Source organism: Piliocolobus tephrosceles, chromosome 2 (assembly GCF_002776525.5).
Source record: "Piliocolobus tephrosceles isolate RC106 chromosome 2, ASM277652v3, whole genome shotgun sequence".
NCBI classification, from domain to species: Eukaryota; Metazoa; Chordata; class Mammalia; order Primates; family Cercopithecidae; genus Piliocolobus; species Piliocolobus tephrosceles.
Genome location: NC_045435.1, coordinates 150,303,981 through 150,329,071, shown reverse-complemented (window position 1 = coordinate 150,329,071; position 25,091 = coordinate 150,303,981). Strand labels below are relative to the sequence as shown.

Sequence of the window (25,091 nt, the reverse complement as noted above, 5' to 3'; positions counted from 1 at the left end):
TAATTAGCTGGGCATTGTGGTACACACTTGTAGTCCCAGCTACTTGGGAGGCTCAGGCAGGGAAGATCGCTTGACCCTGGGAGGCAGAGGTTGCAGTGAGCTGAGACTGCATCACTGCACTCCAGCCTGGGCAACAGAGCAAGGCTTTGTCTCAAATAACATAAAATAAAATACAAAAATTATAAAAACATATTAGAATAAGATATGTGAATGTGGTTATCTTTCTCATTCTCTCTCTCAAAAAATAAAATTTTGTTTTAATGTTTTATAGAGCCAGGGTCTGGCTATGTTGCCCAGGCTGGTCTCAAACTTATAGCCTCAAGTGATGCTCCCTTCTTGGCCTCCAAAAGCACTGGGATTAAAAGTACTACACCCAGCCAAAATATCTTATCATATATAATATTTGCATATTGCAGTTAAACAAGGGTAACTTAAATTGTAGGAAACAAAACCACAAATGAGAAACTACTATATAAATTTTATTAGGTTGAAGTACTTTCCATCTGTTCTTAGTTTGTTGAGAGTTTTTATTAAGAAACATTGTTGAATTTTGTCAAGTGCTTTTTCTGCATCTATTGAGATGATCATGTGTTTTTTTCCTTCATTCTGTTATTGTGGTGCATTACTTTGATCAATTTCCCTATCGTGAGTCATCCTTGCATTCCAGGAACAAATCCCACTTGGTGATGGTATATAGTCCTATTAACATACAGCTGCATTTGGTTTGTTACTATTTTGTTGAGGGTTTTTATATCAATGTTCATATATATATACACATTTAGAACTTGAACTGATATTATTAAGAACTTTTTTCTGAACATACTTGCACATATGTGAAATTATATATGTGTACTAGAATATTATGCATAGAATTTTTTAACACAAAAAAACACTGAAACCAACCTAACATATCAACTGGGGACTTGTGAAATAAATTATATTGTAGATACATATGGCACAGTTACTATATAGCTATAAGAAAGGAAAGGAAAGGAAAAGGAAAAGGAAAAGGAAAAGGAAAGGGAAAGGGCAAAAGAAAAGAAAGGAGAGAGAGAGAGAAGTACTGATACAGAAAGACTTAGCTGTATTTGCCTCTACATGCATAAAACATTTCTAGAAAGACACAAACAATAGAGATTAATGATCTCCCATGAATTCAATGTAAACATTAAAATTTGGGGTGGCATTCCTAATCAAAGTCTTAGTATCAAATATTATAACCAAAACAATATTAGAAAGGAAAAGGCTAAGAGTCGTGGCTCACACCTGTAATCCCAGCACCATGGGAGGCCAAGGTGGGAGGACTGCTTGAGGCCAGGAGTTCGAGACCAGCCTGGGTAACATGGTGAGACCGTGTCTCTACACAAACAAAAAAAATAAAAATTAGCCAGGTGTGGTGGTGTGCACCTGTAATCCCAGCTACTTGGGAAGCAAAGGTGGGAGGACTGATTGAGCCCAGGAGGTTGAGGCTGCAGTGAGCCATGCTTGCACCACTGCTTTCCAGCCTGGGTGACAAAGCAAGACCCCATCTCAAAAAACAAAACAAAACAAAAAAAACAAAAACATATAACTCTATATTTCTATAATTATTTAAAGCAATAAAATTAGGTATTATGCCCATTTTCAGTCCTGTGGTTATCAAATTTTGGTACACAACAGAATCACCTGGAGTTCTTATAGTAACAGATTCCTGAAGTCTACCCTCAGAATTTCTGATTCAAAAGAGCTTAAGTGGGGCCTGAAAAGTTGCTTTTTTTTTTAAGACAGAGTCTTGCTCTGTCTCCAGGCTGGAGTGCAGTGGCGTGATCTCAGCTCACTGCAACCTCTGCCTCCCGGGTTCAAGCAATTCTCCTGCCTCAGCCTCCCGAGTAGCTGGAACTTCAGGCACTCACCACCACACCCAGCTAATTTTTGTATTTTTTTAATAGAGATGGGGTTTCGTCATGTTGGCCAAGATGGTCTCAATCTCTTGACCTCGTGATCCGCCTGCCTCAGCCTCCCAAAGTGTTGGGATTACAGACGTGAGCCCCCGCGCCCAGCCCAGAAAATTTGCTTTTCTTAAAACTCTCCAGGTAATGCTGAAGGACTGAACTGGGGGCCACACTTTGAGAACTGTTCTAGACAAATGACTACTGTTCTAGACAAATGACTATCCAAAATTGTACATGAAAACCCACCTATCACAGTATTATAAGTATAATTTGATTATCAATAATATTTAGATAAGAATGCATGTTTACTTAAAACTTAAGAAATCGGCCGGGCGCAGTGGCTCACTCCTGTAATCCCAGCACTTTGGGAGGCCAAAGTGGGCAAATCACGAGGTCAGGGGTTTGAGACCAGCCTGACCAACATGGTGAAACCCCATCTCTACTATATACAAAATTTGGCCCCAATATACAAAAATTGGTCAGGTGTGGTGGCGCATGCCTGTTATCCCAGCTACTCAGGAGACTGAGACAGGAGAATCTCTTGAACCCGGGAGGTGGAGGTTGCAGTGAGCAGAGATCACGCCACTGCACTACAGCCTGGGCGACATAGTGAGTCTCTGTCTGGGGAGGAAAGAAAAAACACCTTAAGAACTCTGCATGATGGGTGTGGAAGATAATTTAGATTATTCCAAACATGGTGAAATAAAGAAGGAGGAAAGATAAGGAACATAGTATCATTTTCTTTTCAAATGTAGCCTCCTATCTCCTATTTCTGCCACTAGATGGAAACCAGTACAACACATAGCTACCAAACTGCTAATATGTTTAGATACAATACAGTAAACTAAACTGAGGTGAAAACTACATCACGTGGCATTAATTACAAAGGGACAAATCGCTGCGGGTCCCTATACTGACATTAACTGGAGAATGAGCGTATTTATTTTACAATTAATTGTATATGTCATTAGCTCTTGGCCTATAAATAACATCAACTTCAATCAGAGCTGTTATGGATCAATGTTTTAAAATAATAAATAAATAAAAAGCTGTAACTATTTTTTTTAGTTTTTAAAAAAAGCATTATTATGACACCGAAAAAATCATACATTGAAACCCTAACCCCCAGTAACCTCAGAGTGTGACTTTATTTGGAGATAGGGCCTTTACAGCAAAAACCAAATTAAATTGTCATTAAGGTGGAACATAATCCAATACAACTTATTCCCTTATAAAATGGGGAGATTTGGACATATACAAAGGGATGACAATGTGAAGACACAGGGAGAAGACTGCCACTTACAAGCCAAACAAAGAGACCTGGAATAGGTTCTCCTTCACAGACCTCAAAAGCAATCAACATTTGCTGACACCTGATCTCAGACTTACAGCTTCCAAAACTGTGTGAGGATTAGTTCTGCTATTTAAGCCACTAAGTTAGTGGTACTGTGTTATGACAGCAAACCATTACAGATCCTTTCTTATTTACTTTTCTTTTTCCATTTCAAAGGTGGAATGATGACTACAAGCAACATACTGCATCAAGTCCTGAGACAACAAAAATGAGTAACATTTGTCTTCAAGGTGCTTACAGTCCAAAGACTTACTATATAAGAAAACATGAATATTCATTAGCCTCTAATAAGATTTTGGTGTTTTTTTCAATGTTCACTGACACATAATTCAATGGGTCACCAACAAAAATAAGAGACACAAACACTGAATCCTACTTTATTCCTATTGCCACTATTCGAATTATAGCACTCATTATTTGCTTCCTACTCCTTAGCACAAACCTTCTAAACTGGTTTCTTTATCTCCCCAAACCATCATGCACATTGCTGACAGCACCCTTCTTGTCACTCTTCCCTTTATGCAATTTACCTGATTGAAATATTTCAATAAATATGTTAAAGGAACTAGCTTTTTCCCAACTCAAAGTATAGATGTACATAACCTCACACAAATTACTTCAACACTGATGCAGTTTGTAAACAGCAAACTGAAATGTCTTTAAAAGAATTAGCAATTACTTATAATCAACAAAAAGAAGAGTAACAATATCATAAATTATTAAATATACATAAGCATAACCATACCCTCTTATATAATTCCTTACCAAGTCCAGCACAGAAAGAATGATCTCAAATTTTAAAGCAGTGACGATACAGATTGATAGTTATTCTTGATCTGAGCTGCCTCATTAAAAAACCCCATAGCTATCATGGAAACCCTATCATAGAAATCCTATCTAAGATTTCAAAATTTATATGTCAACCACTTACAGCGTGCTTCTATTTTGCACAACTTAATTTTATATAAATGTGCACTGGACTTATAGACATGGCCTCAATTACAAATGAAAAATTTTAACTTTGAACTTCTTACCATGTTATTATCAAGTCTCTCGATTACTGAATTAACACTGTTACATATACAGTTTTCCATTTATCTTTATAAAAACTAATAGCCAGGCATGCTGGCTCAGGCCTGTAATCCCAGCACTTTGGGAGGCTGAGGTGGGTGGACTGCCTGAGGTTAGGAGTTTGAAACCAGCCTGGGCAACATTTAGTATCTCTACTAAAATACAAAAAAAAATATTAGGCGGGCACGGCGGCGTGCTCCTGTACTCCCAGCTACTCAGGAGACTGAAACTCCCGAGTCTCCCAAGGGGAATAGTTTGAACCTGGGAGGCGGAGGTTGCAGTGAGCCCGTCTGAACCTGGGAGGTAGAAGTTGCAGTGAGCCACGATGGCACCACTGCACTCCAGATCTGGGTGACAGAGCAAGGTTCCATCTCAAAAAAAAGAAAAAGAAAAAGAAAAAGAAATCCAACCAGTCTGCTGATACTCCTCTATTACATTCCAAGTAAATAAATTTCACATCTTCAAATATTACTAGTGTGCAAAATAATATTTCTTGGTCCCTTTATACATAACATTCTAGTGTCACAATTTTGGTTAAGTCTCAGACAGAACATCTCTTATTAGTCCTAAAATTAAATGATTCAGCAACCAGCCACACTATCTTTGCCTTTTAACAGTTTCAATCAGTAGCAGATCTAGGTGTAATCAACAGCAGCAGGGGGCTTTAGGAAGCAAAACAAAACAAAAACAGTAGGAATCTTTACTAGAATACAGTAATTGATACAAGGGAACACTGTAGGCTATTTTAATACAAGTTAACCTAAGATATTAGAATCAGACTTTATAATGAGAAGTGAAATATGCAGGACAACTTTATAATATCTAAAAAAAACAAATATCAAATATTTAATAAGGTTAAAATGAAAAGGGACTGTTTCAAAATGAATCTTCTCGGTCTCAGAAGGGTGATTACTTCTGTCTTGGTTATTTAGCACCCATTTAGAAGACAAATTAAAGCCCTCCTTACGTCCTACTGTTACTATACCTAACCAATTTCATCATCATATACTGATAAAAATTAAAGTGTCTCAGAGAACAACTAGCAACGCTTTTACTTCTCTTAACATTTAAAATTTCACCAGCAACATCCAGACAGCCTTAAAATGTAATTTAGCAGAATGTTCCCATTTCTTTCTTTTTCCTATTTTTGATTTCCTCGCCTAGAGTGTACAGATGATAGTGAAGTGCTATATGTGGTGCCACTTAATAGCATGCAGGTAGCACAGTGATTTATTTAGATGAAAAATCAAAAGCCAATGGTAGTATGATGTGATGACTACAAATTCTAACTACACAAAAATTCACAAATGGAAATGTTACCATAGTAACATCCTGATCACACTGCACATGAGGATAGTTGATTTCATGATATAATTCTATGTTTATTGCAGTATGTGCAATGAGACATCTATGAAACCTCAATTCTACTTCCTCACTCATCTCAGAGTAAGATGTAAGGAATTTGGCTGACAAGTTTACAATCTTGTCTGATTTTTCCTTTACTTCTTTTAAATTTTACAAAACAATGATAAAACTGTAAGTTGGCTAAGATCTAAAACATACAGTACTCTGTGTCAGCCGTATTCTAATCAAGGTTGTTGAAATTTCATATAGCAGGCCGGGCATGGTAGCTCACACCTGTAATCCCAACACTTTGGGAGGCCGAAGTGGGCGGATCATGAGATCAGGAGATCGAGACCATCCAAGGCTAACATGGTGAAACCCCGTCTCCACTAAAAATGCAAAAAATTAGCTGGACGTGGTGGCGCATGCCTGTAGTCCCAGCTACTCGGGAGGCTGAGGCAGGAGAACCACTTGAACTCAGGAGGCGGAGGTTGCAGTGAGCCAAGATCATGCCACTGCACTCCAGCATGAGCAACAAAGCGATACTCGGTCTCAAAAAAAAAAAAAAAAATTTCACGTAGCAGTAGAAAACAAGCATACCTGATGGCAATCACTTCTCTCTGAAAATACTTCCAAAGTTATTCAGCAACTATCTCACAGTGTTTTTATCTCCAGAAAGTTTTGTATTATAAAAGGAAAAACACAGGGCAGGGGGGAAAAACCCTTGTGCATCTTCTACCCAAAAGGAACAGTAAGACAAATGTTAATAAACATACTATCATTATCTGCCAATCAACATTTGTCTTCAAAAAATGCTTTTCATAATAATGTTTCTAGTCTTTGTAGCTACTATTGAGGGGAGAAAATGCACTAAACATAAACATGGCAAGGAAAAGAGTAGAGAATGTTGTTATTAATTTATTTCTCCATGTAACAACAAGAGTTGCTTTATGATTAAAGCTCTAAACAAGAAAATTATTATTATTACAATAAATAATAATAAAGCCATTCATTCATCTGGGTTAATATAAAAAAGAATTATATGTGTTACTTAAGCTACAAAACATATAATCAAAATACTTCTTCTGAAGCTCATTGAAGTATAAATTCTAAGGTAAAGGTCGTCTAAGGAGGTAGAACTCTCCAAATACCTTTAAATTACCTCATGAAAATTATTTTATACAGTATAATTTTTTAAACCTTGGTTATTAATTTTAAACTACTTCCAACAATCTTTATTAAATTATCAAGTGGTGGTCAGGCAGAGTGGCTCATGCTTGTAATCCCACCACTCTGGGAGGCAGAGGCAGGTGGATCACCTGAGGTCAGGAGTTAGAGACCAGCCTGGCCAACATGGTGAAGACCTGTCTCTACTAAATACAAAAAAATATAGCCAAGCATCATGGCACATGCCTGTAATCCCAGTTACTTGGAAGGATGAGGCAGCAGAATCGCTTGAACCTGGGAGGCGGAGGTTGCAGTGAGCCAAGATTGCACCACTGCACTGCAGCCTGGGCAATGGAGTGACACTCCATCTCAAAAAAATAACATAACATAACATAAAATAAAATAAATTATCAATTGGCAATTTCTTTTCTGTATCTGATTTGTACTACGGTGGGAGGAGAACTGGTATTTCTTCTATTCAGTGATGTACACTACTACCAATCATAAAACATTTAGAAGTAAAGATATCTAAAAACTAGTCCTTGTTCATTTTAATGAGTTTTCACTAAAATATATGAATAAAAATAGACACATTAACAATTAAGAAAACAAGCCTTTAATATGATTTTATTAAAAGTTGCAAAAGTCATACTATAAATATTCAACAAATATGTAACAAGTTGTATCTTCAGTCACCTATTCAATATAGTGTTTTAATAATGAAAGGGCCAGGTGCAGTGGCTCACACCTGTAATCCCAGCACTTTGGGAGGCCGAGGCCATTGGATCACTTGAGGTCAGAAGTTCGAAACCAGCCTGGCCAATGTGGTCAAACCCCATCTCTAGTAAAAATACAAAAATTAGCTGGGTGTGGTAGTGCACACCTGTAGTCCCAGCTACTCACGAGGCTAAGCAGGAGAACTGCTTGAACCCAGGGGGCAGAGGTTGCACTGAGTCAAGATTGCACCACTGTACTCCAGCCTGGGCAACACAATGAGACTCTAATAATAATAATAATAATAATAATAATAATAATAATAATAACAACAACAATAACAATAATGAATGGCTTCCTACTCCCCTTTTGCAAAGTGGACTGTCATGTGAAAGATACAATTAATCCATTTTACTTCACAATCTCTAAAGGTTTTTCTTAGGCTTCCTGTAAAACAATCTAATATGAAGGATGATGACCTCATGAGTATCAAATTGACTAATATTTTGTTTATGTGGATAAATGATACATTGTTATCAAATCAAATCCCTTAAATCATTGAGTCTTTCCCCTTCTATGTGCTTTGGAATTATTACTAAAGTATTTGTTAGGAAAATATTTACTACTATGAATATCTGTTAAATGGCTATGGTCAGGGTTAAAAGTGGGCGATTTAAGAATACTGATTTCCCCATTACCTTGCTGATTCCTATCTGCAGTAAAAGTTTACTTTAGGACCCTGATTCCACTGCCTATAATTTCAGTCTGCTACATCACTCTGAAATACCACTATACTGTTAAAAATGGTCATGTTCATCTGAATTGAAACACACCCGTAAAAGTTAAACAGGATTCAATAAATATTTGAAATTTAAAACCCAGTGTACACACACAAAATTAAAAAAAAAAAAAAGCCCACCACAGAGGGTCTTCTTCTACAGCTTTACCCACAGTCAGGGTAAGAAGCACTCTACTCTACAATGCTTACTGCATGGCCACAATTAAAATTATGGTAAAACAAAATGTCATAATTTTAAAATTTTTAATCCAATACATTATATGTTTAGTTCTTGGGGCAATCTAACTACTGTGAGTCACAAAATGTTATTTTGCCATAAAGATAAAACACTTACATATCTGTGAACATCACCAAATACCACATAATGCAAAGTGAAGATATCAATAAACTGTCATCACCCTGACTTTTACAATGTGCCTGCAATAAAATGTGACTATAAATTTGTGTCATGTTCACATGAAACTGTCTAAAACCAAAAAAAAAAAAATTGCAATTTTCTTCCCCTTCCATCTATATTTTAAAAATTTATTTGAAAAACTAGTATCTTACAAAACTTTCAATATATAGCTTTAATTAAAAAACAAGTATTAAACACTTAACAGTAAATAGTTCTGTGTGTGTGTGTGTGTGTGTGTATTTAACTGCACAAACATGCACTCTCTCTAACACACATATATACAGCAAAAGATTTCCTCCCATGGCTACACCATTGCTTTGCAGACAACAAGCTAATTTGGGTTCCTATCATGCATCTGATCGGTCATACAGCAATACAAAACAGAAATAAGTAAAGACGACCATCTGCTTGTTAGCTGAAACTATAAAAGTATATCTTTTTAATAAACAATAAAATTAGTTTGACAGGGCAGAGACCACCTGAATAGAAAATCAAATATTTCATGTTATTTAAGGTGTATGTCTGCTGGCTATTAAAATACTCCTCTTTAATTTATTATAGCAACACACACAATACTCATGTCATCCTCATTTTCTAAATCAATAATCAGCACAGCATGCTTCATTAACAGTGACCAATCACGGATGAGCTGGGGATCTCATTTTACAACATGAGCATTCCTAAGACATAAACCATCTGCTACTTGTAGTAACAGAAAAATCAAATTAATCCATTCTTATCATGCATTCAGATTTTAAAGCAATTAAAGATGCTCTTAGTGTAATCGCAGCCACAGAAGTAGTTCTGTAATGAGGGAAGCAAACTCTTCACTGAACTTTCTGTCATTCTCAATACATTTGAAAACTTTACAAGCTTTCTGCACTCTAGTGGGCCATTGTTCTCTGAACACAGATGTTGAAAACAACAAGCAATTTTTATTAAACATTTAATCTTTGCACATTTGAAGGAGTTTAAATACTGAACAGTGATCAAAACATAAAACATATAAACACAAAAAACAACTGCGTATTAAAATAAGGCATAATGTCTAGTTTAAACTTATAAGAAGAAGAAATTCACAGATGAAGTTTTTCTGATTTCTTAAACTTCTGCCCTTATCCCTTTTATTTTCTAACACATATGGTATGTGTTGATACCATCTTCAACATCTGCAGCACCTGAGCAATGGCATGGGAAACTTTGTTTCTGAGTAGTATACATTTGTAGTTTTATGTAACTTTTTTCCCTTAGGCTATCTCTAATATGTAAAAACTATTACTCAACAACTAACATTTGAATATACAGAACATCAATCCTTCCAGATGATTAACACAAGAACCTATGATCTTAAGAGGGGACAAAAAAAGGTAATAACAATCACCAAAGTATCAAAGAAGTAAGCTTTATAAAGCAAAGGAACTAACATGGCTGGACAAAGCTCCCTCCTGTCAGAGTCCTTATGCTTCAAAATCATAATTCAAAGTTGAGAATTCTGGAAACATTTCAAAGGAAAATCAAAACAATTATTAGTTTCTGAATAAATTGTATAAATCATTTTCCTAAATCAAACAGCACACTGAAGGATATATAAGAGTTGACTAGACCAGGTTGAGGGGAAGAACATTCTGGAGGTTGAAGTAAGCAGAAAGGCAAATTATGAAAGAAGACATTCATTCCAAGAGCGATTACTAAAAATGGAACACATGCCTGGCACTATTCTAGGCCCTAGGACATAGTACTAAATAAGACAGTAGCCTCTGATCAAATAGAGCTTAAATACTACTGGTGGGAGATAGAAAATAAACAAATATAAAAACACCAGGTGGTGGTGCTAATAGCTATGATAAAAATCGTAAAAAGTTGATAAGACAGAGAGAGAATGGGGTCTATTTTAGACTGGGCATTCAGGTATCTGAAGATGTGACATTTAAACAGAGTTGAGTGACAAAAAAGCAGTGTGTAATGGGAGTTTGGATGAAGGTTATTTATTCCAGTGAGAAGAAACAGGTAATACAGGGGCCCAAAGGCAGAACTGAGCTTCAGAATAAATCCAGAGTTGTGGGGCTAGAGAAAGAGTATATCCTAACATGTAACATGAAAATTTTGCATTTCTCAGTGTTTTTGTTTACTATTAATGTTTTAGCCTGAAATCCTGCCTGGGAGACAGAAAATACACTGTCATTATACAAACTCAGTGAAAAATACAAAATTGACTACATGATAGGTGTTCACTCTTTACTAGATTAACAGACAAAAGCACAAATATACTTGGGGCATCATATTTGAGACAAAAGAGAGATGGGTAAGAAAGGGAGGGAATGGTGTCATGTGTCCCTGCTGCTATTTAAACAACTCTTCATAGTCACTGTAAGGAGGTTATCAGTCAATACACAAAGTCCTTAGCCAAAGCCATAAGAACTGCAATTCTTGTCTTTTAAAATATTCCTTGTAAAATTACAATGAGATTCTATTTTTCACTTATTACACTGGCAAAAATCCAAAAGTCTGGCAACACACATTAGTAGTAAGACTGGGAAAGACCAGCTTTCCCTCCACACGTTGCTGAAAAAAGTGGGAAATGGTACAACACCAAGGGAGGGGGATTGGTACTATTTAACAAAACTACAAATGTATTTTCTCTTGATCCAGAAAATCCAAACTGGAAATTATTCCTATAAGTCTAACAGCACACACATATACATGTACATGTCCCAGATCTCCAAAAGCCACAAGCGATATATCCTAACTTTGACACAAAGACGTTTGGCAACAAAATTTGACTTGAATTGATATAAAGCTATTTATGGTCTTTATTTAACCAACAGTGTGAATAATCACACATTTTCCATCGGAAATAGTAACTTATTTGTTTACTGAGTGCTGCCTCCACTGGAAGTGTTCTGTAATTTTAGAACATGTATCACATTAACAATTCTAAAATCCAGAAAATTATGAATACCAAAACATTTAGTCCCCTTATGGGTTCAGATAAGAGATTGAGGACCTATATAAGCTTATTCATTACAATATTGTTTACAGAAACTAAATGTTGACAACAATCCAAGTATTTACCAACAGGGAACTGGCTGAATTTTCTACGGACAAGTGTTCCTTCCCTCTTTTAAATCCTGTCAACATCTGTTCCCTAAATATTCAGCCTACTATGTCAGTTTAAGTATGTAGTATCTTCTGTTTGTATGGCATGTACTATTTTTACAGTCAACCTTCACCTCACCCATCTCATAAATTAAGGAATACAAGGACATATAAGATTGAATCCCTATTCTACAGCAGCATAACATATTTAGTGAGAAAAGACTGCATCAAATAACCTAAAATGTACATAACAGCTTGAGGTCACCGTGAAGAGATTATCAGTCAATACAAAAAGCCGTTAACCAAGCCTATTACTTACCATTTCACTAATCCAGTCTTTTAAAGGAACTCACCCAGAAACATCTTTTGAAAATAATATTTCAAAGAAATTATAACACAACTCACAGTGGAGTAATGTGGGAGACAAGTCAGAGTTCTAATGGCTGCTCATAGCTAATGAAACCAGTGGGGAAGCTCTCCTGGGATGGAGCTGGAACGTGTCCTCAAAGGATAGTGAAATGGCAAAAGAAAACACTACCGTAGGCAGGAAATTTTATCTAAGAGGCTTAGTTTGGACATACTCTGGTTGAAGTGAAGCACAAGGATACAACTTTTCTTTCTTATTATTCTTTTGTTATGTTATGCACAGGAACATGTTCTAGAAAACTAACAAAGGTTATTGACGAATAATACATACATTCTTTATTCTCTCCCATCATGAAGCACTTTTCTGCACTTGGGTACTGACTAAAAGCTTTACACAAATGGGATTTGTCATGTAGGTCATGTAGAATTTGGGTATTAAAAACCACACGTACTTTCTCCCTAAAATCTTTCCATGCTTGTATCACTGACAGTTTCCTTGTAATTCATAAAGCCCTTCCATTATTTCTTCCTTTCATATATTTAATATGTGTGTTTTTCTTTTTTTTTTTTTTGGAGACAGTCTTACTCTGTCACCAGGCTAGAGTGCAGTGGCGTGACCTCGGCTCACTGTAACCTCCGCCTCCCAGGTTCAAGCGATTCTCCTGCCTCAGTCTCCCGAGTATCTGGGATTACAGGCACATGCCACCACGCTCAGCTAATTTTTGTATTTTTAGTAAAGACAGGGTTTCACCATGTTGGCAAAAATGGTCTCGATCTCCTGACCTTGTGATCTGCCCTCGTAGGCCTCCCAAAGTGCTGGGATTACAGGCGTGAGCCACTGTGCCGGGCCTTGTGCTTTTTTTTTCTAATGCAAGTTGACAATGAATTTATTAACTCTGTAAACCAAAATGTATCTGAGACAAGTCTCAATCAATTTAGAAGTTTATTTTGCCAAAGTTAAGGAACATGACACGTGGCACAGCCTCAAGAGGTCCTAAGAACATGTTCCCAAGTTGGCCGGGTTTATAGCTTGATTTTATACGTTTTAGGGATACATAAGACATGAATCAATATACGTGAGGTATACGCTGGTTCGGTCCAAAAAGGCGGGGCATCTCCAAGCAAGGGGGCTTCATAGGTGGATTCAAAGATTTTCTGGTTGGCAATTAGTTAAAAGAGTTAGGTAGAGGCCATAGATGGCAACTGTTTCCTATTAAATCTTTAAAAGGTATTGGACTCTCAGCTAATCTCTTCAGGATCAGAAAAACAGCTGGGAAGAGAATGGGAATGGGATGGGATTCTATTCAGAATATAAACTTCTCCCACAAGAGAGAACCCTGAAGGGCCATTTCAAAATATGTTAAATATGGGGTAAAATACTTTGATTTCTTACAGGGCCTGCTATCTGTCATGCCATGCTATACTACAGTCAGGGTGGTATTTGTTATCTTAGTGCTACAAAGAGTCTGTTTTGTCAGTCTCATAATCTCTATTTTAATGTTAATGCTGCTCAGTTTTGTGCCTGAACTCCAAAGCAAGAAGAGTACAAACAAGCCATGAGAGATCTTCCATTCCTGTCATGGCATGAGCAAGATTTTCGGGGTTCTTTGGAATCCCCTTGGACAACAAGAGGATCCATTCAGTTGGTTGGGGAGCTTAGAATTTTATGTTTGGTTTACATGTCTAACCACTGAAATTGCTGGTATCCAATAGTTTGGTTTTTGGTTTTTTTTTTTTTTTTTTTTTGAGACAGGGTCTCACTGTCACCCAGGCAGTGGCGCAATCTCAATTCCCTGCAACCTCTGTCTCCCAGGTTTAAGTTACTCTCCTGTCTCAGTCTCCCAAGTAGCTGGGACTACAGGTATGCACCACCACAACCGGCTAATTTTTTGGTATTTTTAGTAGAGACAGTGTTTCACCATGTTGGCCAAGCTGGTTCTTGAATTCTTGACCTCAGGTGATCCACCTGCCTTGGCCTCCCAAAGTGCCAGGATTACAGGCACAAGCCACCGTGCTTGGCCTAGTTTGTTTTTAAGCCTACCAAAAAGTAAGAAATTTCTATTGGTTTAAAATTCATTTCCATTTCCTGTATTTTCATCGTCATCTTCACCTTTTCACGACTAGTCATTACTCAATTTAGGCTCTCCTAATTGCTTACCACAGACATTACAATAACTACTAAGCCTGCCTCTACACCTTTGGTTTCTCCTCTTGATGCCATCTTACAAGCTAATATCGGAATAATCTCCAAGAGCATAAGGTTTGATTTTGGCATGTCTTGCTGCGTACCTTTCTGTCCCATCCCTTAAAGCTTAATAGAATGCAACTGATCATGAATGACATTTTTAAAAGATAATCTTAAATTAGCTCTGATTTATCAAAAAGGTAACTCATTTTCAAATTTTGATAATATAATTATTTTTTATTAACAATTTACTTAAGAAAACTTTCCATAAATGATTGCTATATACTACAGAACCCTTAATAGCATGAAGTTACCATTATTAACTGCCTTAGAACAATAATTTACATACAGAAGTGAACTATACTCACTGACCACTTCTTTTGTTTTGATGAATACAAACAGAAATAAAATAAACAAGTAGAAGAAAATCATTGAAGACATTGGTAAACACACATGTAGGAAAAGGCAAAACAAATTTACATTTTTATATTGCTACAAAATTCACGCGCACAACCTAAAGTACCATCCTCCCTCAACACAAAATAAAATAAAAAATAAAAACAACTGCTTAACATGAATGAAAAGTGTATTAGTGCTGATAAATGTTGAACTGATTAGTCAAAGAACAAGTATCAATTCTAACTATTTGCTGGTAAATAGAACCAGATATTTATACATCAGTAATTGATCATAACAAAAATTAAGAAATTTTCCATGAACAATTTTAGAAACAAGATAGCTATGAAACCTAGGTATGTGAGAAAAAAAACCAAGAGTGATAGTCTCCATTTTCTCAGAGCTACTTTGCCTTCAATCACAATATAGAAATTAAATCTTTCATTCCCCATATTTTCCGCATCAATTTCCTAAATATTTTATGGTCTATTTCCTATTCTCTTTCTAATAAATAAATAAATCAATCTTCATTTTTAATAGCTATATATATATAAAACCTTTTTTTTTTTTTTTTTTTTTTTTAAGACGATGTCTCACTCTGTTGCCCAGGCTGGAGTGCAGTGGCATCTCAGCTCCCTGCAACCTCCGCCTCCCAGGTCCAAGCGATTCTCCTGCCTCAGCCTTCCAAGTAGCTGGCACCACATCCAGCTAATTTTTTGTATTTTTGGTAGAGATGGGGTTTCACCGTGTTGGCCAGGCTGGTCTCAAACTCCTGATCTCAAGTGATCTGCCCACCTTGGCCTCCCACCAAAGTGCTGGTATTACAGGCATGAGCCACCAAGCCCGGCCTAAAACATTTAAATGACAAGCAAAATAAGATAAATTTTTATAAATGCCATAAGACATTTGCAAATTTTCATATGTAAGAGGAGATAAAGATCACATTCATACACTGTGAGAATGTAGAAATCACATTCACTGACCACAATACAAATCTAGAACGGAGTTTTTTTTTTTTTTTTTTTTTTTTTGGAGACAGAGCCTTGCACTGTTGCCCTAGCTGGAGTCCAATGGTGTGATCTCGGCTCACTGCAACCTCTGCCTCCTGGGTTCAAGTGATTCTCCTGCCTCAGCCTCCCAAGTACCTGGGACTATAGGTGCCCGCCACCATGCACAGCTAATTTTTTGTATTTTTAGTAGAGACGGGTTTCACTATATTGGCCAGGCTGGTCTCGAACTCCTGACCTCGTGATCCTCCCACTTCAGTCTCCCAAAGTGCTGGGATTACAGGCGTGAGCCACCTCGCCCAGCCAAATCTATACTTTTTTAATGACAAAAAAGTCCCTGTTAGATAATCAAATGGAAACAGATTTCATTTCTAGTTACTTTACATAACAAAAACACTATATAACATATGACACGATGAGTTAATGGATGCAGGCTTTGAGAATCAATACCTGCCAACATTTAAAATTTTAAAAAGACACTATGTGCCTCCTGATGAGAAAATACAATGGCATCTATAGTCCTATCTAAGGGATTAAGTTTAAATGCAATCAAACTCTGACTCTACCTGCCAACTTAGAAAAAAAATATAGAACAAAATGTTTAATTTCACCATGAATACAAGATCGACAAAATCCAGACTGCAGGGAACTCAGCAGGTCAAACAACTCAGGTACTTCAGTGAATAATATATAAAGAAAAGAAAGGGCTGGAGGGAAAAACCTGCTGCTTAAGAGAGTCTTCAAAGTAAAATATAGTCCAGACTCAGTGGCTCACCCCTGCAATCCCATCACTTTGGAAGGACGAGTCGGGAGGATCACTTGAAGCCAGGAGTTCAAGACTAGCCTGGGCAACGAAGTGAGACACCCTGTCTCTAAAAAAATTTAAAAATAAGCCAGCCATGGTCCATGGTGGCATGCATCTGTAGTCCTAGCTACTCAGGAGGCCAAGGCAGGAGGATCACTTGAGCCCAGGAGTTCAAGGCTGCAATGAGCTGTGATTATGCCACTGCATTCCAACCTGGGCAACAGAGTAAAACCCTGTCTAAAAAAAAGCGCGCGGGTGGTGGGGGGGAGGCGCTGGGCGCAGGGGAGGCCGGGCACAGTGGCTCACACCACTTTGGGAGTAATCCAGCACTTCGGGAGGCTGAGGCGGGCGGATCATGAGGGTCAGGAGCTCAAGACTAGCCTGGCCAACATGGTGAAACCCCATCTCTACTAAAAATACAAAAATTAGCTGGGCGTCGTGGCCCACAGCTATAATCCCAGCTACTAAGGAGGCTGAGGCAGGAGAATCGCTTGAACCCGGGAGGCGGAAGTTGCAGTGAGCAGAGATGACACCACTGCACTCCAGCCTGGGTGACAGAGCAAGACTCCATCTCAAAAAAAAAAAAAAAAAAAACTTTTTTGAAGTGAACATGAACAATTCTAAACTAGTGTCTAGAGACGCACACTTAAGTGACAAAACCATAAAGAAACAGAAATAGGGCCAGGCGCAGTGGCTCATGCCTGTAATCCTAGCACTTTGGGAGGCCGACGTGGGCACATCATGAGGTCAGGATATTGAGACCATCCTGGCTAACACGGTGAAACGCCCTCTCTACCAAAAATACAAAAAAATTAGCCGGGTGTGGTGACGGGCACCTGCAGTCCCAGCTACTTGGGAGGCTGAGGCAGGAGAATGGCGTGAACCCGGGAGGCAGAGCCTGCAGTGAGCTGAAATTGCGCCACTGCACTCCAGCCTGGGCGACAGAGCAAGACTCCGTCTCAAAAAAAAAAAAAAAAAGAAACAGAAATAATTTATTATTCTGAAAGTCAGCAGTTACTTTTGGAGGGAAAAAGAGGGTTGTGACTGGCACAGAACACACTGAAGAGCTTCTGCAGTGGCTGGTAAAGTTCTATTTCTTGACCTAAGTAATAATTACAAGCATGTTTACCTTAAAAGAATTCACCAAGACATATATTTGTTATGAATGGTTTTCTGTATCTGTGATCTATGTTATGATGAAAAGGTTGAAAGCTAATTAAAGCAAATTAATTTCATATACATATTATACATATGATACACACACTTTTTTACATATACATGTAAAAACTTAGAGGGTTCAATCAAAGCTCTAGTAAGAGCAAAAAAAAATCATAAATTAGCACTCTGTTAAATGTAAAACAAAAGAAAATATAACAAATGAGCCAGCACTTATCTTAAGAAGATTATAAAAACAAAATAAACCAAATAAACTAGCAGACAGAGAAGCAAACAAGCTAGTTCTTTCCTTCTTTGCAAGCTCAATGAAATAGACTAAATTTTGATAAGTTGACCAAGTGGAAGGGGAAAAAACAGTATTGTTAGTAACAGCAAGAAAGATAATATAATACCAGCCCTCAATAAGATTATTTAAACACTGGAGCAGGAGGGTGAGGAGTATTATGTACAGCTTTAGGCCAACAAATTTGAAGATCTAAATGAAATAAAAAATAAGAAAGGACAAATCTGTTCTAAGAAAGGACAAATTTCCAAAAAGAAAGAAACTGTCCCAGTTCATTTTATGTTGGCATGATCCTAACCCCAAAGCATGACAAAGAGAGCACAAGAGGAGCGATCTCACAATATATCATGAACAAGAAGTAATCTTTCCACAAATGCAAGGGCAAAGATTAGAAAGTCTATTAACTGATTATGTAAGTCAACTAAAGGAAAAAAGACGAAACAATGTGTCACTGAATGTGGCAAACCTTTGATTAAAAAAAACTTTGTTTCAATTAGCAGAGTATGATGGCACATACCTGTAATCCCAGCTACTTGGGAGGCCTCGGAGGGAAGATCTCTTGAGTCCTTGAGATGGAGGCTACAATGGACTATGACTGCACCACTATATTCCAGACTGGATGACAGAGTGAGACCCCATCTCTAAAAAAAATTTAATTAATTAAATTAAAATAATAAACTAAGCAAACAAAATATAAAACTTCCATTCATCAATACAGCATTAGGGTGAAAAAAAACTCATAAATAGCATTTATAATACAAAACATAAATGGACTTTGCCATTTAAACACAGACACCTGAAGGTATTAGCTATTAATGCCAATCCTATTAATTCAACATTGTTAGAGAGATTTTACCCAACCCAGTAGGTCAAGTAAAAGAAATTAGAAGTATAAATTTTAAAAGGAAGACAAAATTATAATTTGCACCTAATAGTGTCTACAAAAACTGAAGATAAAAGATTTTTAAATCATAAAATAAGACCGCATGACTTATTAAAAAAAAAAGAAAGAAAGAAAGATTCCCTATACGCTAAACACTGCTCAAAACTTAATATTTACTGTGAGTGATATGCCAGGGACTGTGCTAAACACCAAACAAACCAATACCAACCATAACTAAAATAATCCAGCACAAGGGCAACAACAGTCTTGGTGCATTGTGAAAACCTAGATATAAAAAAAATGTGTGACTTGTTTGAAGGACCCAAATGGCAAATCAAGATGCACAACACACTCCTGGATGGGAATGCTTATTATTGGGATATATAAATTTTCTATAAAGTAATTGATACATCTAATGCAAATCTAATAAAAATTCCAAAGGGACTGTGAGACAGAAGATGGCAGGAAGATTCTGAAGTCCATGTAGATTGTCTGAGAATATCTACAATTTTTAAAAGAATAATGATATAAAGGGAATAGCCCTATAACGTAGAAAAACAATAAATCCTGTTACTTAAAGGTGTAAGGTTTGCATAAAGAGAGACAAACAGATCAACAGATTAAAACTAAATCCCAAACAAATCTGTAAATATATCAGTTACGTACATGATAAGGGGATATTTGTTGATGGATTAGTTATGGTAAGAGAGTTTTCTGGTTGCACAACTGGATAGAAAGATATTCTTGACTAAAACTGGGAAAACTAGACAGAGAAGGACTGAACAAAGGAAGAATATAATAAATTTAAATTTAGACTCGTCAAATTTGAGGAACCATCATGAAATCCAAGAAAAGTGACATCAAATAGATAGATAGATATGCAGGCCTGGAGGTCATAACAATAGCCTAGGCTGGATTTAACTTGGGAGTCCTGCATACAAAGTGGTTAACTGAAGTCATAGACACAGACTAGATTGCCAAGAGAAGGGTACAGTGAGAAGAGAAAAGCACTAGATCTTGAGGAATACAACACAATGAATCAGGAAAATCAGGAAGGCATAATATCATAGAAGCAAAGACAAAAATATATTTCAAAATGGAGTACACTTAAGGTCTGAAAATGTCACCTGGAATTCTCAAAGTATATTCTGCATAATATAAGGTTATAGACTCACCATGTGAAGAGTAAAGAATTAAGATTTCAAAGCAGTATCTTTAGAAAGGGCTTATAAAATTTTAAAAAGGAAACGAGAGAAGACAAAGGTATTTTTAAAAAGCAGTCTGGAAGGACATATTCAAGTAAGAAACAATGGTCATCACTGGGGAAAGAATTACAAGTGGTTTTTAACTTCATACATTTCTGTACTGTTTGACTATTTTTAGCAAACACATGAAGTACTTATACATTAGCAAAAAGTAAAGACAGTTGAACCTGGAAAAGCAAATTGGAGGAAAAAAACAACCCAGACATTGCCTTATAAAAATATTTTTATCATTACTTAAAAGTTGAAAAACTTTACAGAGCTCCTCACAGATCCACTACATTCTCTTTCATGATAGCCATACCCTATAAAATGAAATACTTTTATTCATCTTTTAACAAGCATTTATTATACATCTATTATGAATCAAATCATTGTGCTGAAAACATTGGAGGCAAATGGAGGCAAATGAAAACATTGGAGGCAAAAATATAAATAAATTACTACTGCCCCCCTTAAGCTTCATGGGCCTACAGTTTAATGGAAAACAGACATGTAAACAATCATAATTCAACATGATCAGTGTACACACAAAGTGACAATGAATGTACAAGCTAAAATATTTTACAAGAGAAATAAATTTGAACTGATTCATAAAGAAAGAAGGAGGTAGGAGTTCCAGGCAAGGAACTTCTAATATATTTAGAATCTGCATTCACCCATCCTACCCACCATGCTAGTGGATGCCCAATGTATGTCCCACCACTACTACTGAGGATCTCATCAAATCCTCACCTCTCTCTTAAGTAGTCAGCATAGACAAATGGCTATCATTTTTTCTATATGTTAAAAACAAATCAGCATCCAGACATCAAATCATGATGATTTCAACATCCCGCTTACAAATTATTTTTAATTTTGAACCTGTCACAATGCATAGTAGTACCATGAGTGGAAAAAAAAGAAGAAAAAAATAAAATGAGCCCAAAAATCAAATGTAAGATATATTTACTTTTGTTGTGCTTTTGCTCAACTATATTAGAAAAAAATGAAAGTTGAGAACTCTAAAGTTAGGTTTTTCTACTAGCAAGGAAAAAAAAAAAAAAAAACTGTTCTTTAATGTTTGGAATAATTAGTATTTAGTTGTTATTGTCCCAGTACTTACTACTCCTAAAACCTGTTCTGGGGAAACTTGTGTACCTGAGGAACTGGATTTAATGGAACCTATTAACTTTTTTAAGACACTGTCTAAAAACACTGATTGCATATCACTAGGAGGTCAATCCTACAATCATCTTTTCCCAAATGGTCACTACTCCAAAAGCACATTAGCTGTTCATTCAGTAACAGTTTTGGAGTACTATGTTTAAAGTCCTTCAGGAGTATCATCAGTTAACAGATTATGTTGCTTGAAAGCAGTATTAAGTAGTAAAACTAATTCATCAATCATCACGTTTTCCTAAATATTTTTCATATATTGCTATTTTAAGAAAAGAAAGACCATAATAATTACAGAAAAAGTAATCAGTACTACAATTTTCTTTGGAAAAGGTAAATATATGCATGGCTGGCTGTTGAAATAAAAGTCTTTCCAAAGAGCAAAGTGATAGGCCAGGAGTTGAAAAGAATCAACTGCAAAGAAAACCTCATTTCCATTTTCAATTGCTATTTCTGTTGACAACAACAAATAATCTTTTATTTATATATTTATTGCCTCAGATAAAACAACACAACCAATGTATATGATATTTCCCATGCTTTAACAAAAAGAAATAATATCATTCCTTTATAAAGGATAACTTTTCAAATTAGAGTAATTTACATGCTTTTAGTGTTTTTCTTTTTTTGAAAATTAGTACGTTACATTTGAAAAACTTTGCCAAACGAAATATAGTCCCACATTTTCACAAAGGGAAGAAATGTTAAAAATTCAAACCTTCAAGCTAAGGTTACAGGTATTCTAAATGAAAAATAATTTTTTCCTCCAATAGTCTCTTTAATTACTATAACTATACTGCAGTATCCTTCCTATATTATAACATTATAGCACAATATTTGAGATTGCTTTTTAAGCACTCAGTATTCTACGGAGGGAAAACACGAAACTAAAGCCACATTAAAATGACAATTTCCTCATTCAGTAGAGAAAAAAAATCACTTAGTTCTTTCCTGAATAAATCAAAGTTTTAAAGACACTGTAATATATAGTGATAAAGATCTCAATTCCGTAACGCAGATAAGCTTAAGTGCTTAATATATTCAGTTATGTAAGCATTTTGTACACACTAGGAGTTCATAGATTACACATCTTACAGTCTGCTGTGAACATGTGGAATTAGGCACTTACCTTAAAATACCACCCCACCACAAAGAATTATTAATAGTTTTGACACCAAGAGCAAATTTTATTTCTAAAAACTGCTAAGTAGGGACAAACTAAAATACAAAAACAAGACAAGACAAAACACAACTAACAAAAACAAAGCTGCTTACTGAAGGGAAAAGGTAACAGAAGGCCACAGTTTTGAAGATCTGATACAAGGAATCAGGGATCCCCTTCTGGAGCAAATCTTTAAATTAATAAAAGTAGGGCCTTCTGTTTACTTTTTGCTATAAAACACTCATCATCAATTTCAAAATAAGAACCTTAAGAGTTAATAAATAGCAACACAAACCAAAGCTAATGATATTAAGGATTCCAACAAATTTTAAATAAACTACCTAAGACTAAAAGCTGAAAATTTTAAGCCCTCCTTCCTTTTCTCCCTTTCCCTCTCCTCTCTCTGTTTTACTGTCTGTATCCCCTCACATATATATGCATATACACATATATAAAATTTATTCCTTTTAGAACACTGAGTAGTTAACCAGAAAAATTAATAAAATCTTGAATAAACAAACTTAGAAGGTCTATTTAGTTGACATTTACTTTTTGAATAAGGAAATTCTGTTGTTCGACTTCACTAGACACTAGAACTGCTCTTAGAATATTTTGGTCAACAAAGAACCCAGTCTTTTTGTTAAATTCAAAAGGCAGGAAAGGAATGTCTTTGATATACATAACTTAATCATCTTATTATTTTCCTATCCTAAATCATAATTTTGTATACATATATGAAACATTTCCTATGCCTACATTTTTACCAATACATGAAATTTTGCTTCCCTAACACTGTCCTAGCAAAATACATTAAACTTCATACCAATTGTATGATTTGGTAATATATATTCCTTAAATATAAAGATGCCTCAAGTAACTCATTTTGTTTCTAAATAGACATCTCTCATCTCATACTTTTTATGCTCAATATTTCTTAAGAGTCCACAAAAGAATAATTACCAAAATTAGTGAAATGTTTCACAGTCCTTATTTGGGAGAATAACCTGACTAAAGCAGACCACTCACTAATAAAGTGCAACTTAATAAATCATGTGGAATCTTATTTTGTTCAAACCCTTACTAACTCCTAGCACCATCTGTTACCATCAAAACTATATGACAAGATATGATATATAATTAATAGGTAAACAACAATCTAATTAAAATGGACAAATACTCCATGTTCCTGCCATTTGGGAGCTCTAATTACAGACTAAATTTTAAGCTTGAATTAAATATTTAAGCTGGAAAATTAACTTTCCTTCTCGAGCCTTGAATACATTAATACAGATATGTGAAGCGACTTCCTGATGGGAACTTAAACATGTAATTTAGTTTCATCAAAGCAGTTACTAATTGTTAAGCAGCAGTACCTTACCATATGTACACAATAGCTATTTAGAGCTGAAAAGGTGGTTCTAAAGCACCCCTCTGCAACCCTTTCCTGACATAAATATAAAATGTATATACAGCATAGCAGTTAATACTACACATTGAAAATAAATTACCTAGTCTTCAGTCTTTGATGCTTTCTGAAGACAATTAGAAATTGGTCTAAATAAACAAAATATACCTATATATGACAAGGTAAGAACCACACAAGTATAAAAGACCAAAAGATATTCAAGAATAAGCATCCAGGTATAAAATTCTCAGGTTACACAAAACTAATTAAAAACCCTGACCTACTGAATCAAAACAAGAGTATACTAATTCTGCTTTCCTTCCTAACTCTTCTCTTCATAGAGCATCGCAGGCTTTACTAATAATGTTCTAGCAAGCATTCAGAATGGCAACGTAAAGGTGAACACCCTTCTACATTTTTCATTTCATTTTGAATGTAGGAGGAATAATTTTTCAGAACAAATGACCCTAACAGGCAATTGTTTAGGAAAAATTATCTAAGAAGTTAAAATACACATGTATTTTCACTACTAATTTATATTTAGCAAATGAATGACAGAGAGGTTGCTAGAAAGGTATATATTACTCTTTAAAAATAGATTATTGTAATTCTTTATAACCATAAAGACTAACTGCAGGTCAACCCACATTAACATAGTTTGGTTACAAGAAGAGAACACTGTCAGAGTTGGTAGAAACTGCTTTTGTTTATATATTAAATATTATTTTATTAAGCATTCAGTAGTATAACCATTAAATTTTACTAATAAAAGAACTAATTTTTATATTTTCACAGTAAAATATGATACTGCACTGGTTAAGATTCAAGGTCATTGACAAATATATAAGTTGATTATACTAAATCTCCCTTATTTGAAATTTTTACCAGAATTTAAGTAATTAACATTTAAATCATAAGAAGATCTTTTAAGAATAAAAAGAAAATTTTTCTTCTGTATTGGCAATAGGAAACATATTTAATATTTTATAATTCATTATTATTTGATTTGTTTTTCTAAGACCACCAGAGTGGGCACAAAAGAACCAGCGAGTAGGCAAGGCTAAAAGCAAAACTGCAAATTTATTATTTGGTCATCTAGCTTCAGGGACCATAGCCGGGGGGGGGGGGGG

The 25,091-nt window shown here is 35.8% G+C and overlaps 1 protein-coding gene across 15 annotated transcripts in view; it reads right to left on the bottom strand.

Annotated features, from left to right (window-relative positions):
• The window catches only part of TBC1D5 (TBC1 domain family member 5), a 606,671-nt gene that overhangs the window by 393,414 nt on the left and 188,166 nt on the right, over positions 1 to 25,091 (bottom strand). For 10 of the 15 annotated variants that reach the window (XM_023207336.1, XM_023207339.1, XM_023207341.1 and 7 more), the window contains one exon: positions 18,609 to 18,732. The exons of the other annotated variants lie outside the window; for them this stretch is intronic. The gene's annotated coding sequence lies outside the window, so the exon portion shown is untranslated. The remainder of the gene's footprint in view (positions 1 to 18,608; positions 18,733 to 25,091) is intronic. 15 annotated transcript variants of the gene reach the window in all.